Source organism: Schistocerca americana, chromosome 5 (genome assembly GCF_021461395.2).
Source record: "Schistocerca americana isolate TAMUIC-IGC-003095 chromosome 5, iqSchAmer2.1, whole genome shotgun sequence".
Taxonomy (NCBI): Eukaryota; Metazoa; Arthropoda; class Insecta; order Orthoptera; family Acrididae; genus Schistocerca; species Schistocerca americana.
This window is the reverse complement of record NC_060123.1, coordinates 467,969,120-467,985,720: the sequence shown is the minus strand read 5'-3', so window position 1 is coordinate 467,985,720 and position 16,601 is coordinate 467,969,120.

Genomic DNA, 16,601 nt, shown 5'->3' with positions numbered 1-16,601 from the left:
ACGTATAAACCAGGTAAATCACGTGAGACAGCACTCCATCAGCTCGTTGGGAGGATGGAGGAAGCACTTAACTTTCAAAAAATAACCCTCTGCGTTTTTCTGGATATCAAGGGATTTTTAGTGACACAACCTTCGATTCCATGGTTAGGGCAGCAGAGGTGCATGAACTAGGCACCACTACATGTAGGTGGACTAGGGCCATGCTTAGTGGAAGGAAGGTAGAGGCCACCATGATGAATGAAAATATGGTAATTAACATCACTAGGGGTTGTCCACAAGGAGGAGTTTTGTGCCCTTTATTGCGGAATCTAGTGGTAAACGAGCTCATTGAGGAACTAAATTCCAAACAATGCTTTTTCCAAGGATTCGCAAATGACCTTGTCATAGTAATACTTGGCAAATTTATTGACACAGTTAAGAATAAGGCACAAAGTACGCTGGACATTGTGCAAGACTGTTGCACTAAACAGGATGTAAGGGTTAATTCTAAGAAGCTGTTGTAATACCATTCACGAAGAAGCATATCCAACACTGAGGTTGGAATCTAAGGCTTTTCGATGAAACTCTACCTGCGAAGGGGATAGTGAAATATCTAGGGGTAACTGTAGATCAGAAAGTAACATGGCCCATGGCCCCCTCACATTAAGAGCGTCTGGTCCAAGGCGAAAGATGCTGTAATGAGTACCAGAAAGGGTTGTGGCAAAAGCTGGGGCCTAAGCCCCAGAGGTATGCACTGGATATACACCATGGTGGTTAGGCCTAGGATCTCCTACAGGGTCATAGTGCGGTGGAAGAAGGTAGAACAGCAGGTTGCAGCTAAGGAGCTAGCTAAGGTGCAGAGACTGGCCTGCTTAGCCATAACAGGCTGAATTAGCAACACACTAACTGCTGGGATGGAATCCATGTTAGACATGCCTCCACTACACCTTGGGTCAAGATGACGGCAGCAGCTGGTGCATAAAGACTCAAAACAGGTAAAAACTGGATCTCCTTGGGATATGCAGAATCACACACTAAAATAGTGAGTGAGGTAGATATAGGAATGATTGGGGAAATGCCGGCCGACTATATAACAACTCCCAACTGCTTCAGCAAACCTTACAATATAACAATAGGAAGCAGGGAGCAGTGGGGAAAAACACCTCGATGCCGTACAGGTGACATTGCCTGGTTCACTGATGGGTAGAAATCAGACCAAGGCGCTGGGGCTGGGATGTATGGGTTCAGCCAAGACTGGATGTCATCATCTCTCTAGGAATACTGGCCTCCGTATTCCAAGATGATATTACTGCTGTCAGGGGGTGTATGGCAGAGAATATTCGTAGGTTTCAGGAGGACCGTAGCATCTACATCTATTCAGACAACCAGGAAGCCCTGAAATCATTGGCAACTCCTGCAACAAGATCTAAGAATGCTGCAGAATATCACAGGACTCTGGTGGAGCTAGGGGAAGCAATAGGGTAAACCTAGAGTGGGTCCCTGGCCACTCAGGTATCGGTGGCAGTGAACAAGCCAACAGATTGGCCAGGATGGGGGGGCAAAGACTCCATACACGGGACCGGAATATGTCCTGTCAATCACCAAGGCTGTTATCAAACTAGAACTACGGAACTGGCTTAGAAGACAGCAGGTAGAATACTGGACCAAGGTTTATAAACAAAAACGTTGTAAGGTAATGATTCCAAAGCCATGTTTTAAAAGAAGCTCTGTAATTTTGGGCTTGAACAGGAAAGAGATTAAACTTATGGTGGGACTGATGACCAGCCACGGGAATTTCAAAAAAACACCTACATACAATGGTTAATACGGAAGAAAACCTTTAATGTAGGATCTGTGACGAGAGTGAAGAAACTGCGTCACACCTAATCTTAAAATGCACGGCATTGGAGAGCAAGAGACTCAGAATTTTAGGAACAACTAGACCTAAAGTCATTGTGTCTAACAAAGAACTGGTAATGGAACTCCTTGCACTATTTAAGGGCATTGGCTGGCTATACTAGATATACAGGGAGCGATACCGCACAATAAATTCGGTTTCGGTGGGGGCAGTGACGGTTAGATCAAAGTTGTTTCAGCTTCCCTGCCTAAAATCGAATCAAATCAAATCATGCCAGACGAATACACGGCGCCGATGCAACGAAACTACCAGCTGAAGCGGGAACATGTACAGTGGTCCCGGTTTTGTGAATTGTGGCATTGTAGCAGGGTCAAGTCTCCCGTCACGTAGCTGGGTGCGAAACGTTGCTTTATGCGTCGGGATGTAGCTGTCCAGCCCAACACTATAGCTGACCGCTGCGTTGCTGAAACCTATGACAGCATTAGTGGAGCATCCAACTGCAAAAATTACGCACGTGGCTATCCCACAAGGGGCCTTGGCTGGGTGATATGCAGTGTTTAAGATAGATGGCAAAACAGATATACTGTATACAGAAATCTCGGAACACGTAAATCCCGACGATAGGATGAGGTCTGAATTGTCGTCTTCTCGAATACCTACAGTGTCTTACCACTGCCTCATCTCACAGACGGCCTTAGACACCTCTGGAGAAACTGACTACAGTGTTTTAATTCTTGTTACTGTTCCTAGTAATGTTGTGAAATTAGATCAGGTGGAGCTCAGAGAATCAGTTTAGGAAGCGAGAGGCTGAAAATAGTGAATGATTTTGCTATTTTGACAGCAAAATAAGTGATGATGGCCGAAGTAGAAGATATAAAATGTAGTCTGGCAAACGCAAGAAAAGCGTTTCCGAAGAAGAGATATTTGTTAGCATCAAATATAAATTTAAATGTCAGGAAACATTTTCTGAAGGTGTTTGTCTGTAGTGTAGCTTAATATGGAAATGAAACACGGACGATAAACAGTTTAGGCAAGAAGAGAATATAAGCTTTTGAAATGTGGTACTACGCTGAAGATCGTATGGGTAAATTTCGTAATTAATGACAAGGTACTGAACAGAATTGACGAGGCGAGAAATCTGTAGCACAACTTGATTAAAATAAGGGATCGGATAATAGGACATACTCTGAGATATCAGGTGATCACCAGTTTAGTATTGGAGAGAAGTGTGGGTGGTAGAAGCCCTAATAGGAGACCAAGAAATGAATGCAGTAAGCAGATTCAGAAGGACGTAGGTTTCAGCAGTTATTCGGAGGTGAAGAGGCTTGCACAACATGCAGTAGCATAGACAGCTTCATCAAACATGTCATCGGACAGAAAACCATGACAACAACAAATTGTTTATAGTGAGTTCTTGCCTTCACGGACGAGACGAAATAAAATACACAATTCCTACTGAGTTTCATGCATGTAAAGTCGTAGGACAGCCCTATCCGATGGACGTATGTGTTATTTGGAGCCTGGTAAGTCGACGGGATACCAACGGTCAACGCTCAACGCTGATTTTTGGAAAATTATCTCGAGGCTGCAGCAATTCTCTTGCGTCAGAAGACTGTTACACCATTCATCGTCGAGTAGCGACGTAGCGGGACAGCATACGCTAAAAATCATAGTTCTAGTAGCTGTGAATGTATGCAAGATGCACCTGTGATCTATTTGGTAAACTAATGCTTTGCTCGACTATGGGCGGACACAGGCACACAGTTTATACTAATACTATATTTGTTGAAAAAGTTGGCTAGATGGAATTACTTGTGTTTTGTACCGCTATAATACCTTTACGATTCTCAGAATGAAGCTATTTTCTTTCTGTTGTTTTTGTAACGGTACATTGTAACTGTCACATTGTATGACTATATACTGTAAACTATTATTTGTAAAAGAGAGCGACTGAATTTAAATGTTTTGGAAGATTTGGCACGTACTAGACATGGTGTGGGTACTGGATACACGAGGTGAAGAAGAATTCTACTTATACAGCAGTTTTGACGAAACAATAACAGCTGACCCTGAAATGATATCGATTGTCTGGAGTTAGTGATCTGACATTGAAGAAGAGTAATATAACCACAATAATATGACGAAGAGGGCAGGTCCAAGGAAACTGACCACCGAGTAAATGAAGTCTCCAACAACACTACGAAACTTAAGTCGTGCGTTAGTTAATACACTAGATATCATCGAGTTATGCGTGGTTTGATAAACAGGACTCAGTACTGTTTCACTGTTTTCATTTTCACTATGACCTCTTTTTTAACTTGCCTAAATAACTTGCAGCTGTTGTCTGTCGCTACTGGAGATAGTGTCTTTGGTAGATGACTGGATACTTCATGTGGCTCCGCAATAGTCCCCACATTGATGTCAGCAGCTAGAGGAGACGGTGATGTTCAAAATGGTTCAAATGGCTCTGAGCACTATGGGACTTAACTTCTGAGATCATCAGTCCCCTAGAACTTAGAACTACTTAAACCTAACTAACCTAAGGACATCACACACATCCATGTCCGAGGCAGGATTCGAACCTGCGACCGTAGCGGTCGCGCAGTTCCAGACTGTAGCGCCTAGAACCGCTCGGCCACTCCGGCCGGCGAGACGGTATGTCTGGCGTCACATACACACATCGATATGGTCGTGTAGAGAGAACATTGACGAGCATTTGAGTACATCTGAGAGAGGGAGTTTGCTTTTGGAGTTGTCTATCGGGTCTGCTGGCTAGTACTTTACAGTAGCAGCACCCCGACTCCAGAAGAGGCAACAGGTCATAGCAGTCAGGTGGCGATGAATTTATTTGTTCTGCTCTTCCTGTTTGTTCAGCCTAGCCGGAGCTGTAATGTTGCCCAACACAGCCTAGCTTTTCCCGCTTCGTCAGCTTCCTGAATAAGCGCCTTTCCACTCTGATCATGTGTTCTTATGTCATAGAGTATAGCTGAGTGTAGTTACCGCACCTCTCTCTCGCTATGACCTCGTTTATCTGTAATATCGCCAGAGAGTTCAGTGCTCTAGACTAGGGTGTGGCACAACACTTCTTTGTTCCTCATATTTGTACCCGTTCCCATATCTACGTAATAACACCTGTACACATTTTCCAAATTGACGTAATGATACGAAATGAATACCAGTTTTTTCCTCTTTATTCTAGTACTGTATAACAAACCCTGCGGTTCAACGTCTGTTTTTTAACCTACGTTTTTTAGTGTGCCCCGTTAGTGTAATAAAACCACCAAAACACTTAGTGTCAACAAATACCTAAAACAAATCGTTTAACAGCAAATAGTTCCATTCTTTTAATCGTTGTGTTGTTACCCAGCATTGTTTAGCAGATGTTTCATTACGTAATTGATAATTATTGGCTGTGACTACCCCAGTCCATTGGCAGTTGATGAACTGGGAGTTCGCACGGTTGGACAGTTTTTTATCGGAGACAGCAGCAGGGTCCTCGAAGCAAAATCTTAACCTCTACCGTACCACAGATGCAAGTTAACACGGCATCTAGGTACAGCACTGGACTCACAAGCGGTTCATATTTGGCAGTTTGCTTGTGTACAACCTAATATGAAACTTGAAGGACGATAACATATTTTGGCCAACAACCCTCTGTTGTCGAGTAAGCAACACCTAAAATTCAGGTGCGATGCGGATAAGATGCCTGTCATCTCGACTGCTAGTGATACGAGACCATTGGGATCCAGCACGGCGTTCTGCATTACCCTCCTGAACCCACCGATTCCATATTCTGCTAACAGTCACTGGATCTCGACCAACGCTAGCAGCAATGTCGCGATACGATAAACCGCAATCGCGATGGGCTACAATACGACCTTTATAAAGTAGGAAACGTGATGGTACGCATTTCTCCTCCTTACACGAGGCATCACAACAACGTTTCACCAGGTAATGCCGGTCAACTGCTGTTTGTGTATGAGAAATCGGTTGGAAACTTTCCTCATGGAAGCACGTTGTAGGTGTCGCCACCGGCGCCAACCTTGTGTGAATGCTCTGAAAAGCTAATAATTTACATATCACAGCATCTTCTTCCTATCGGTTAAATTTCGCGTCTATTGCACATCATCTTCGAGGTGTAGCAATTTTAATGGCCAGTAGTGTAGTATCTTATTGGAAAATATCTCTATTTTTTGTTAGTTAGCGTCTTTTGGGAGGAGAAATTATGACTGTTATAAACGCAAAATGTTTTTATCAAGCTGTGTACGTTATAAATGTTTAAAGATTGCACACTCTTCAAGATCAGAAAGTTTAATACTTCGTCTATAAACGTGGAGGTAATCATTTGGGGTTCGTGTTGGTACACTTTTCCATTGCACGTAGGCTACAGAAATAATATCTAGCCGTTGTTGTAGCCATTACTTTATGCATTGAAAGTAATTGTAGCTTAAATCTTTAAAAATTTTCCTGCACTAGTGAAAATTATGTAGTCTGCCTATGCAAGAAAAACAATCGCGGCGTTCAGCGAATGTACCTACGTGCGCATGAAGTATGTATTAGACACTACAAAAGCACAGTTTCAGTACTGCAAAATGTCCTCCATAAAACACTAATGTTCCTAAGGGAGTGATGATATAGCTGTCTGTTGGCTTCAGGTTGCGCTGCTTCATAAACAATTACTGAAAATGAAAATTTCAGCGTAATGGCGGACAAGGTGAGCAGCAATGCTAAGTTTGTCTCCGCAGCAGCGAGTGTTGTAAAAGCTGAAAACTCAATAATGTGGCGAAAGGGGATTACATCTATATAACTGAAAACATGTAACCACATTTACTGCTAAGTCTCTATATCAGAATAAATTAAATTTAATAGAATAACAGACCTGAGTACACTCATTCGCTGTTACTCACTTCGAGTACGTCAGATGAATAGCAAGCGAACAAAACGAAAAGACAATAGCAAGAGAGTGCAAAACGAAATGATAGCAGCCAGCGATTACATGTTGACTTCTTTTATACACATCCATGACATAGTCTTTAGCAGTTATAAACGAAATAATTACTAAATGTACGTGATTACAGATATATACAGTGTTTCTAGCATCAGAATGATACTTCACTTTAAAAAAAAAATCCCAGATAGTTTGTATGTTTTATATGTAGTTGTCGAAAGCATCCATGAGGACACTGTGTTGCTGTCCGGAAAGATGACACATAAATTAAACGTTGGCCATGGGCATTCCACGAGCATACCTAATGCACAAAATACACTTCACTGTCACAGTCTGTAATAATGTTACACGATCACAAATCTTTCATGACGGTTAAATATTCGTTATGAAAAGTTTATATTTAGATTCACAGTTTTTTTTATTATCCCTGCTACAGCCTGTAAATTGTTCAATCTGTCCATGTAACTTAATCTCAGTAAACTATGTTGCTCCATATTATAAGAGATTTTGCAGCGTTATACTGTCTTTGTTTTATGGAGAGGAGGGTCAAATACGTAAGCCACTCATAAACGTTGAGTTCAACCAAAAAAAAAAACAAAAAAAAAAAACATGGTCCGACCTCCAACTCCTTCGTACTCAATGTCCATCAATGTTTCTGATGTCCGCGAAATGTTGTCAGTCTTCTTTCAGCTTAATATTTGCGTAACATTATACAGTTCAAAAACTCTATTGGTCTTGATGATCTTCTCCGACGGCTGGCGCTGGTGACGCCGTGGTTGTAATGTGGATCGTGTGTCGTGATGTTTCTCGAACTGTGGTCGATGGAAATCCCTGCAGAACAGTAGATCGAACCCAGCACCCCGTCAGACGACTACTCATCTCCAACCGCTGACTGATGTGGTCTCGTGTGGTGGTTCTGGAACTGCCTTGGCTGCACATCTCCATCATACGAGTCCATGAAAACCAGGAACATGGGATTACATATTCCGTGCTTCTGATATTGCACTCGGTGGAGAGAATACCTGATAATTAATTAACGCTACCGTTCCGCCAAGACCATTTCTGAAGCTTTCGTTCCCTGGCGTTACAGACAGCAAGAATTTTGCGCTACGTTGGTATACATACTTCCTGCATCTTTCTCGCAGGCGGTAATTGTCTCCGGTGGCGTCTGCTCGCTGGTACTACGCATCCTGCCAACATAAGCACTGCGCTCGTACACTAGAGAATCTCGCCAAACATTTAACGAGCTTGCATATTGTTGTCTGCGATGAAACATCTGCAGTTCTACACACATTCGCTTCATTTTTGCGGTGCGACATCACTATGTTCAAAATTCTGTTATTCTTGTATAATCTTATGTGCAGACGTGAACTATCCCGAGAAGTCTGTTAAAAATGTTACAAGAACTGGCTTTAAAAGATTGCTCTCTGGATACACAGGGTGCATCAAAAAGAATCATCCGATTTGGCACGTCTGTATTTCTGAAACTAATAAACATATCAATGAATTTTGTGTTTTGATGAACGGGAAACAAAAATTTTTTTTCATAGCTTTTCATAGGTGTTCCATATGCCCCCTTGAGATGCACGAGATATGTCCAATGTGGTATTCTGATTTTTCCCACACTGCAGCGAGCGTATCTTGAGTTACCGGTTCCACAGCTTCAATGCGATGTCTCAGTTCATTCGTTGTTGGTAGCGATGGAACATAGAGTCTTTTATAAACCCACACAAGAGACAATCACATACATTCACGTTCGGTGACCTTGGAGGCCAGTAATGTCAGGCTGAACCGCTTTGTCCAGTGCGATCGATGCATCTTTCAGAAACACTTTGATTTAAAAAATCCTGCACATCCAGAAGCCAGTTTGGCGGTGCCCCATCCTGTTGGCAAGAGAAGTGGTTCGAATCAGTCTGCAACTGTGGGGAAATAAAGTTCTCACGCATATCGAGATACGTTCTCGTCAAAGGAAAATGGACCATTCACCTTTTCCCATGAAACTCCACAAAACACATTAAATTTTGGATAATCCTTCTCTTGTTGTACGAGTTAGAGTGATTGTTCCGTAGCCCATATTCTCACATTATGGCGGTTCGCCTTTCCATTTAAATGGAATGTTGCCTCGTCACTAAACACTAAGCGTGGAAGAAAACTGTCATCCTCCATCTTGCCAAGAACGAAATTACAGAACTACACACGTAGTTGCTTGTCACCTTCACGATGAGCTTGTAGTAGCTGAATGTGTATGGCTTCATGTGTAAACATCGACGCAACACACGCCAGACAGACATCAGGGGTATGCTGATTTGTCGAGCTGCACGGCGAATGGCTTTCTGCGGACTCCTTGTAAAACTATGGAGGATTCGATCGACGTCTATGTCAGACACTCCGGGACTGCCCGGCGATTTGCCTTTACACAAACAACGTGTTTCATGGAAATGTTGATGCCATCGTCTAATGCTGTGTGCTGTAGGAGGGTCCACACCGCACCTAGTACGAAAGTCACGACAGTTATTACTGACCCGCACTGCTCAAAACGTAGAACTCAAAACGCTTTCTGTTGTCCCGACACCTGTTTTACTAAAACTGAAGTTGATGCGCGCTGCTGCTAGCTCGCGGAAACCATGTAAAACTCCAAAGCTTGCTGTTTCCAATAGTACGTCGTTCACGCACATATCTGAAATAACATAATAGTTAATGATTTTTTTAAAAATAGGATGATCCTTTTTGAGCCGGCCGCGGTGGCCGTGCGGTTCTAGGCGCTACAGTCCGGAACCGCGGGACTGCTACGGTCGCAGGTTCGAATCCTGCCTCGGGCATGAGTGTGTGTGATGTCCTTAGATTAGTTAGGTTTAAGTGGTTCTAAGTTCTAGGGGACTGATGACCTAAGATGTGAAGTCCCACAGTGCTCAGAGCCATTTGAACCATGATCCTTTTTGACACTCCCTGTACAACAATCCCCAACGTATCGCTCACGTAGGTATCTGGGGATAAGGTCAGAATAATTACTGCACACAGAGGTATTCAAACAGCCATTAGTCATGTTTCCCTCACTCCATGCGTGGATGAAACAGGAAGATACCCCAATAACTGGTACAATGAGACATTCTCTACCACGCACCTCGCAGTGGTTGAGAGTATAGATATAGATGCAGACATATCACTTTACAGTCTGGTCTTACGAGAATACAGATTGCGTTGACATCGTGACGTCCAACACTATTCTGTTCTCCACCAAATACCTGTTGTCCCATAGTTGTACAGTACCTAAATCGACACGGTTAGTGTCACCGTCAGTTTTATGGTGACACACTGTTATATAATTTTATTCCTCATCGATTTTTCTTGTGTTAAGGACTTACTCATCGTATACAGAACATGTCGTACATCGGTTATAGTTCTGTATGTTACCTGAGTATACATCTTTTCATATTTCTTTCCCAACTGCCAAATCTTTGAACACAGGAGTACTACGTCCTGACCACAGATACTGGCTTGACTTTACAATAACGAAATTAGAAAAAAATTTATCGTCCACGAGACTCAGAGGGCCATAGACACGGGTTCACAGGTAGATGCCGTAGTCTATGTTCCCTGAACAAATACCACACGATCCCGAAACTAAGTGAACCTGGATATTTCCAAATATGGAAAAGATAATACTTCATCATGAAGCCGTAATTGCTGATGGCATACACCGAAAGTACACGATTAAAAAGTGAAATGCACAGTAGATGTCCTTTAATAATTTACATAGATTCTACATTTACCTTTACTCAAGTGGCATTTGAACTTCTTACACTTAAACTACTATGTACGTAAGAAAAAAATGAAAATGAAATCTACATCTACATCTACATCTACATCCATACTCCGCAAGCCACCTGATGGTGTGTGGCGGAGGGTACCCTGAGTACCTCTATCGGTTCTCCCTTCTATTCAAGTCTCGTATTGTTCGTGGAAAGAAGGATTGTCGGTAAGCCTGCGTGTGGGCTCTAATCTCTCTGATTTTATCCTCATGGTCTCTTCGCGAGATATACATAGGAGGGAGCAATATACTGCTTGACTCCTCGGTGAAGGTATGTTCTCGAAACTTCAACAAAAGCCCGTACCGAGCTATTGAGCGTCTCTTCTGCAGTCTTCCACTGGAGTTTATCTATCATCTCCGTAACGCTTTCGCGATTACTAAATGATCCTGTAACGAAGCATGCTGCTCTCCGTTGGATCTTCTCTATCTCTTCTATCAACCCTATCTGGTACGGATCCCACAACGCTGAGCAGTATTCAAGCAGTGGGCGAACAAGCGTACTGTAACCTACATCCTTTGTTTTCGGATTGCATTTCCTTAGGATTCTTCCAATGAATCTCAGTCTGGCATATGCTTTACCGACGATCAACTTTATATGATCATTCTATTTTAAATCACTCCTAATGCCTACTCCCAGATAATTTATGGAATTAACTGCTTCCAGTTGCTGACCTCCTATATTGTAGCTAAATGATAAGGGATCTTTCTTTCTATGTATTCGCAGCATATTACACTTGTCTACATTGAGATTCAATTGCCATTCCCTGCACCATGCGTCAATTCGCTGCAGATCCTCCTGCATTTCAGTACAATTTTTCATTGTTACAACCTCTCGATATACCAGACCATCATCCGCAAAAAGCCTCAGTGAACTTTCGATGTCATCCACAAGGTCATTTATGTATATTGTGAATAGCAACGGTCCTACGACACTCCCCTGCGGCACACCTGAAATCACTCTTACTTCGGAAGACTTCTCTCCATTGAGAATGACATGCTGCGTTCTGTCGTCTAGGAACTCTTCAATCCAATCACACAATTGGTCTGATAGTCCCTAAGCTCTTACTTTGTTCATTAAACGACTGTGGGGAACTGTATCAAACGCCTTGCGGAAGTCAAGAAACACGGCATCTACCTGGAAACCCGTGTCTATGGTCCTCTGAGTCTCGTGGACGAATAGCGCGAGCAGGGTTTCACACGATCGTCTTTTTCGAAACCCATGCTGATTCCTACAGAGTAGATTTATAGTCTCCAGAAAAGTCATTATTAGCCAACATAATACGTGTTCCAAAATTCTACAACTGATAGGCGTTAGAGACACAGGTCTATAGTTTTGCACATCACTTCGACGTCCCTTCTTGAAAACGGGGATGACCTGTGGCCTTTTCCAATCCTTTGGAACGCTACGCTCTTCTAGAGACCTGCGGTACACCGCTGAAAGAAATGAAAATACTAAGAAAAAATACGCATTTGTGCATAAATCTGTTGAAGTAGGCTTTGCTTCATCTAGAACTTCGAAATCTTCCACTTTAAAGTAACTCTTACTCGGACTACTAGAAGAAGTTCTCAAATCATGAATACATATTTAGGTACTCAGGGCTGATGTCTTACATGCTAAGTACCAAAATGTTTATTAAAACTGACTTTACAAAGGAACTTATTTCTACTATTTACAACTGAAACAACTATATAGCAAATTTCTTCAAATGTTTGTAGAGATGCAACCCCGTTACTTTATTAGTTCTCACATCAGCTAGTACGTAACCACTTCCATTAGGCATGGCAATTATTTTGTATGTTCCTTCATATAGCAGTTGCCACTTTTTATTTTTTTTGCCTATAATGCTAGATTTTGGACGAGTTCTTACTAGCACTAGATCACTCACGTAAATAAATACTATTCTTTGTGATAATTCGTTTTTATAATCTTGGTAGACCTAAACGGGTTAACCAAAACATCTTGTTTCTCTTCTTTGGTTCTGTCCCTTTTCGATAAACAAGGAAGTGGTTTTATCCATTGAACTTTTCCTCTTTGCCAACTAACACTTCGGCTGGAGTGTATCCAGTCGCATTACGTGGTAGATTATTCCGGATTATTTAAAACAGTAGTTCATAATTTGCCCACTGGTATGCTAGTTATGTATAAACGTTCATAAAAACCTGTTCCGTTCTTCCAAAATTCTTTCCACTGGGCTGGAATCCGGTTGGAAGTATGATATTAGTATTTGTTTAATCCCTAATTGCTTCAGGCACTGCCTCCATATCCAGTAAAGTAGGCAGCAATGTCTGATATTGTTGGCTGACGTTTTCCAACCTTGGGTATATAGTTCTGTACTATTTTACGGATTATTGCTGTAGCTGTGGATGTCTAAGCTATACAGCGTTACCTAGTTGGAAAAGGTGTCATATACGGCTAAAACGTACTTCACTCATCCTCGAGATGTAAGTAAACACCCTGCTATGTCTACCGATACGAGTAGCAACTGTTGGGTGAATGGAAATGAGTGTATGGCATCGTTGGCCGGGAGGCCCCGATTCGGGGAAGTTCGGCCGCCAAGTGCAAGTCTTATTACAGTCGACGCCACACTGGGCGACTTGCGCGCCGGTGATGAGGATGAAATGATGATGAGGACAACACAACACCCATTCCCCGAGAGGAGAAAATCTCCAACCCGGCCAGGAACATAACTCGGGCCCGCTTACATGGGACGCGTGAACGTCACCAGCCAGCTAAGTAGGCGAACAACGGTTCGGTAGGCATTACCGTATGCAAAACTTTCTTATTCGACACTTCACGTGGCTCCGCCTTTGGCATTTCGCTATCGTTCGTGCTATGCCTATTATGGCCACTCACTTATTTATTCCAACGTGCCGCCACATCAAATGTACGTACCTGATAAAGTTTGTTAAACATGAGTCTGATAAATGTATGCATCACACCTCTATGTATGCTTCTCTCCTAAGATACAAGATTAAGTTTTCTATCTGGTACATTTGGTTCAGGGAACACGCCGTATATAGTTTCAAGGCTGTCTTTATTTCATTACAAGTTGCATTCGTATCGTGTAACACAGCCATATTCATGCACATTTACAAGAACCGTTTTCGGTATGTCTGTTGCTCGACCAACAACACTTTAAATTCAGTTGACTGCTTAATCAGTTGGATGAGTTTGTCCATCTTACGCTGCAAATGTGATAGAGCATCAGCTATGATGTTGTCGCTACCCTTGACTTACATTACTTGTATTTGGTACGTTTGTAAGGTTAACGCCCAACGTGTCGACCTGTCGTGAAAAAGCTTGCACGTTGACAAGAAACTCCATTCTTAATGGTTGCAGTACACTTTGACTGGTCTTCCGTAAATATAGAAATGAAACTAACAGCATATACGACTGCCAGAACTTCTTGCTCAGTATCGGAATACGACCGTTCACAACTAGTCAACATTCGACTTGCTAATTCTATTATTCTTATTCTTTTTGACCATAATCTTCTTCCACTTGAAACAGACAACGTCCTAGACCACACGAAGATGTATCTGTAACGATACAATATTCGTTTGCCATATTCAGATGATGTAACAAGCTAGCACTGAACAATGCTTGTTTAATCTCCAATGGCTCTTAGCACTATGGCACTTAACATCTGAGGTCAATAGTCCCCTGGACTTAGAACTTCTTAAACCTAACCAACCTAAGCACACCACATACTTCCATGCCCGAGGCAGGATTCGAATCTGCGACCGTAGCCTGGGTCCGGACAGAAGCGCCTAGAACCGCTCGACCACAGCGGCCGGCTGTTTAACTTCAACAAATGCATATTGTTCATTCATCGGACCATACCCATGGTACGTTCTTCTTTGCTAAATTCTACATAGGTTCACAGTTTAATACCTGACCTGAGAAACACCGTCGGAAGGTCGACACTATTCCGATGAACGCTTTTAATTGTTTCTTTGTCCGAGGTCTTGGAAATTCCTCAATCGCTTTTAGTTTCTTAGGATCAGAAACTGCACACGTTATCAGCTGAATTGTTATTTTTAAAAATTAGCTGCTACACCCGCCTCTGTGAACTTTAGCATTACCTTTTCAAGGTTCTCAAAGCGTTTTACGTGCATGTGGCAATGAGCAGATCATCCACGTAAACAGTCACATTATCAAGTAGTTCCGGGCAAAGCACTGAATCAAGTGCTGTGATAAAGACTCCGGCGTTTAAGTTCAGTCCGAATGACAAAACTCCTGACTGATAACTTCGCCATCAAAACATAAAAGCCGTGTACTTCCGAGATTCTACTGCCAATGGTATTTTCCAGTACACGATCTTAAGGCATGGTTAGTTTATTTATTTCTCTGGCTTCCAGAACTGTAGGTAACTTTCCATCAGCCTTTTCCACGGCGTCAAAAGGACTACTGTATCTTTGGTAACCTCCTCTTGATTGGCCCATGGAACTTAGGAATTAGCATGACAATATTTATCGTGTGACAGCAATTCAGTTTGGTACTCGTACCTTTTGATGATTCCCGGTCTGTCCGAAAACACATCAATATATTAATGCAGAAGGTATTTCAGATTGTCTTGTTTGATAGAGGATAGGTATTTTGATTCATCGGTCTTTAATTCGATAGCCTCCTCAATCGGTGTGCCTTGCTTTCCCCATCTTCTGAGTAGTTGAATTCTTTTTCCCTAGTGTCCCAGATATATGCAACACACTAGGCCACCTACATGCAGTCTTAACAAAAGAAATGGTTCAAATGGCTCTGAGCACTATTGGACTTAACTGCTGTGGTCGTCACTCCCCTAGAACTTAGAACTGCTTAAACCTAACTAACCTAAGGACATCACACACATCCATGCCCGAGGCAGGATTCTAACCTGCGACCGCAGCGGTCGCGCGGTTCAAGACACAGTCTTAACATTTTGACAGCATCTGCCATACTTTTCTTTCGTCCTAACTAATGCTAGCGATGCTCTTTTGCCTCTGTTGCTATAGTGATCTCTCCTCCAGACGGGTGGAACGTTCAACTCTCTCTCTCTCTCTCTCTCTCTCTCTCTCTCTCTCTCTCTCTCGCTCTCTCCCTCTCTTTCTCTACCTCTCTCCCTCTCTCTCTCTCTCTCTCTCTCTCCCCCCTCTCACTCCAAGAAATTCACAGCTCAGTATACAAGCGACCGAGAGTCGGCGGCCTATGAGACAGGTGCTTTGTGTAGATTCCTTTCCCACCTTAATTACAATTTGTATGTGATCTTTAATCAGCTGGGATTGGGCACAGGTAGCACCCGTTACACGGCAATTCTTAACTGGCAAAGTTGGTAATTTTTGTATCTGGAGTAACCTTTTGCAGAATTCACACTCATCACATTTTTGGAAACACCAGTGTCAATGCTAATATTAACAAGTATTCCACAAATATTAGTTTCCACTATGGCTTGAACTAATTCTTTGTTTATTTTTTACCGAATCGTTTTTCACTTAATAAATTTTGTTGCATGCCAAGGCATTTCTAATTTCGTGATGTGTTTTACTCTCACTGTTCTGTATGGCTAACAACGGATAGCAAATTTCGGCCAATTCTAGTTTATCTGAGCAAGTGTACTAGGTAGGTACACATCTGCTGCTTCTACAATTCGCACACTTTGATTTTTGTTGTTGTTCCACTGAGGTGCCTGCGGGTTCAATCCATTTGCACTGTCCTGACTATTGAAGTTTGAAGCTTGACTACTACTCTTGTATAGGTCCTGGATTACTACTCGGTGGAGCAGAATAGCCTCATTGCTTCGAGTTTCTTCCATTCTGGATTCTTGTTAGGACTTGAGTCATTCCTGTCCTCATGTCCTGTCTTCCTTTTAAATGATTTTTTGTTGCCATTATTACTATATCGATTATGTGCTCTATAATCATTATTATTATTATTGTTATCATTATTACTGAATCATTTTCTCAGTTGTCACTGCCGTTATTATGCGGCGAATGGTTTCTTTTGTCACGCTTAAATGGTGACAAATTTCCAT